Raw genomic sequence first — 3,262 nt, 5'->3', positions numbered from 1 at the left:
GGTCCCCTTTAACAAATCATCATACACCGCGGGAAAATCAAACAACAATTCCTGAACATGATTAGTACATTCATTGGCGGGAACAGGTCAGGCAGGGGTGATAGGTCAGCCCTAAGGAGGGGGATACATTCAAACTGATAAGTTTGGGCCCTGAGATGCCTACGTGCCAAGCTGCACAGGGTCCTAGGTTATTATTATTATTATTATTATTATTATTATTAAGAGAGAGAGAGAGAGAGAGAGAGAGAGAGAGAGAGAGAGAATTTTAATATTTATTTTTTAGTTTTCGGTGGACACAACATCTTTGTATGTGGTGCTGAGGATCGAACCCGGGCTTCACGCATGCCAGGTGAGCACGCTACCGCTTGAGCCATCTCCAGCCCAGTCCTAGATTATTAAACAACTAAATGGTCAGGGGGAATATCTACTGGGCAGACCCTGGAATTGTCCTAACAGCTACAGGAATTTCAGGTTTTGAGTGTAGCATAGAAATTAACAATACCTGGTCCTTTACATTTTAACTCAGGTTTTGCAGCTTAGAAACTTTACAATAACTTTACCGGTCTTTTACACTTTAACTTCAATTTCTTTTACTCTTTCACCCCTTTTGTACTGACCAATCACCCCTACCAACTTGTTCCCACCAGTGAATGTGCTAATCATGTTTTAGAGTTGTTGTTTGATTTTCCCGCCGTGTGTGATGATTTGCTATGATGTATGTGAAGTCCCTGCCCTCTCCAAAGAATGTATAAAACTGCTGCAAACCCTGGGCTCGGGGCCTCTCAGCGTCACCAGTTGCTGTGTGTGTGCACGGAGGACCGAGCTAGCTCGCAATGAACACCTCTTTGCTGCTTACATCGATCTTGGGTCTCTGGTGGTCTTTGGGGGTCCCGAATTCGAGCATAACAACTGCTCAACCCCACCCTTTTATTATTCCTTTCCTGAGCCTTTCTCACCAAGTTGCTCAGGCTGGTGATGAATTGTGATCCTGCCTCAGCCCCCAGGGCTGCTGTGACTCCAGGCCTGAAGCGAGCTGAGCTGATATTGCTACTTTGTATTTAAACTTACATTAAATTTAACCTATTGCTACTTTGCATTTAAGATTGGACTTGTTTTTGCTACTTTGTATTTTAAGTGGGGACTATTAAGATTGCAGTCCTTTCTAGGCATGAGTCCACCCCTAGCATGCAAGACAGCCTTATTTTTTGCAAGAGCCATTTTTCTTGAGTTAAAGTCTCTGACAGTGAGGCCCAAAGGGAGGCACTTGCCTTGGTCAGGATTGGGAAGTGCTTCTGTTTTGAGTGTTGTTGTTTGAGGGGGCGTCCGGGAGCCAGTGTGCCTTTTGAGCTTCCACAGCCACCCTTCTAGGTGTATGTGACTTCTGCACTGCCGTCCAGCCCTCAAAAATAAGACTTCATGGGGCTGGGATGTAGCTCAGCTGGTAGAGTGCTTGTCTCTTGCGCACAAGGCTCTGGGTTCAATCCCCAGCAACACACACACACACACACACACACACACACACACACACACACAGTCCGTGTGTGCCCCCATAGTAAGCTAATTCTTTTGTCTTTGATTCCTGGGATTGAGAAACATCTCTAGCCTTTTAGAGGTGGTCTGGCTAAATGGTCCAGGTTGGCCTGAAATTGCTGCTGCCCTCCCTTGGTCTCCTGAGTCTCTTACAGGGTTGAGCACCTGCCCACCCTGGCCTAAGCTAATTCTTCACATGAAAATAAGTCTAGCATATTGAATGAGGGGGTCAGTAGTGGGAGTAGAGAACCCTTGTCTCTGGGACCCCACTCTGCTCCTCAACTAAACAGGACAGGCAGGGATGAAATGGGAATCTGGTTTCCCCTAGAGGCATTATTTCTGGATGCCCAGCTGTGACCCTTAACTCTATCCTATTTTCAATATGCCTAATTCTAGTGGCCCACCCTCCCTTCCCCCCCACCCTCCACTCCCCATACTGGGGTTTGAGCCAAGGGCTACTTAACCACTGAGCCACATTCCCAGCCCTTTTTGTGTGTGTTTTATTTAGAGACAGGGTCTCACTGAGTTGCCTGGGGTTACAGGCATGTGTCACTGTGCCCAGCAACTGATGGTTTTGACTTTAATGTTCCAATTGGGGAAATGTCCAATCCTAACCCTTCAGCTACAGAGGGAATTCAGAGTTTTTTGTTTTGTTTTGTTTTGTTTTGTTGTTTTTTTAAAGAGAGAGAGAGAGAGAGAGAGAGAGAGAGAGAGAGAGAGAGAGAGAGAGAGGTCCGGCAGGAGGGAGTTTCTATAGCCCAAATCTAATGAGGTCTCTGGGTCTGCAAGCTGCCTTGTTGGCACACAAGGGGGTTAAGTGTTCAGCCTTGATGGGGGGGGGGGGCTTGGGCGTTTGGGCTTGAAGCAAACAGGTGATAAAAAACCAGACAGAGGGTATGGGTGGCCAGGTCATCCTGCAGCTAACTTTGTTTGGCATGCCCTGCAGACAACTTATTCAGCGTGTCCTGCACCTAAAATTAGCCATTGCTGAGATCTGCTTGGGAAGGTGATTCTTTGCACTGGACAGCCTCCAACCTGGGCTAAGTAGTTGGAGTTGCAGGCAGGAATTAGAACCCAGGTGAACATTGTCTTTTTTTTTTTTTTTGAGAGAGAGAAATTTAATATTTATTTTTTAGTTTTCGGCGGACACAACATCTTTGTTTGCATGTGGTGCTGAGGATCGGACCCGGGCCGCACACATGCCAGGCGAGCGCACTACCGCTTGAGCCACATCCCCAGCCCACTGAACATTGTTTTTAATAAACTCTTGGTGCTGGTCTGTTGATTCTTCAGCATCACTGGAAGCTTGAACTGGGTTACTCCATTAAGTTCTGGGCATGAATTTTCACATCCACCCCCATGGTCACCATATCTGCTGACCTGGGCAAGCATTCTCTGGAGGGCAAAGTAGCCTTCTAACCATTTGGGATTTTATACCCCCTATTATGGGTTGCTATTGGGGACTGAACCCAGAAGAATCTAACCACTGATCCACACCTCCCGTCCTTAGCCTTTACTGACACAGGGTTTTTTAGTAGGTAGTTGAGGCGGGTTTGGAACTCTTGTGTCCTCTGTGTGCCAAGTCCCTGTGTTTAAAGACATGAAAGTTCCATCAAAGGCTGCTCACAAGATCCCAAGCTGAAAGAGCTTTTTGCGTGCAGTTTGAAGACTCTGGTCCTTGTGGCCTGGGAAGTGTCCATCACTGCATCTTCCTGAGTGCAGGGCAGAGCCT

The sequence above is a fragment of the Urocitellus parryii genome, chromosome 15 (assembly GCF_045843805.1).
Source record: "Urocitellus parryii isolate mUroPar1 chromosome 15, mUroPar1.hap1, whole genome shotgun sequence".
Taxonomy (NCBI): Eukaryota; Metazoa; Chordata; class Mammalia; order Rodentia; family Sciuridae; genus Urocitellus; species Urocitellus parryii.
Note: the sequence above shows the minus strand (reverse complement) of the source record.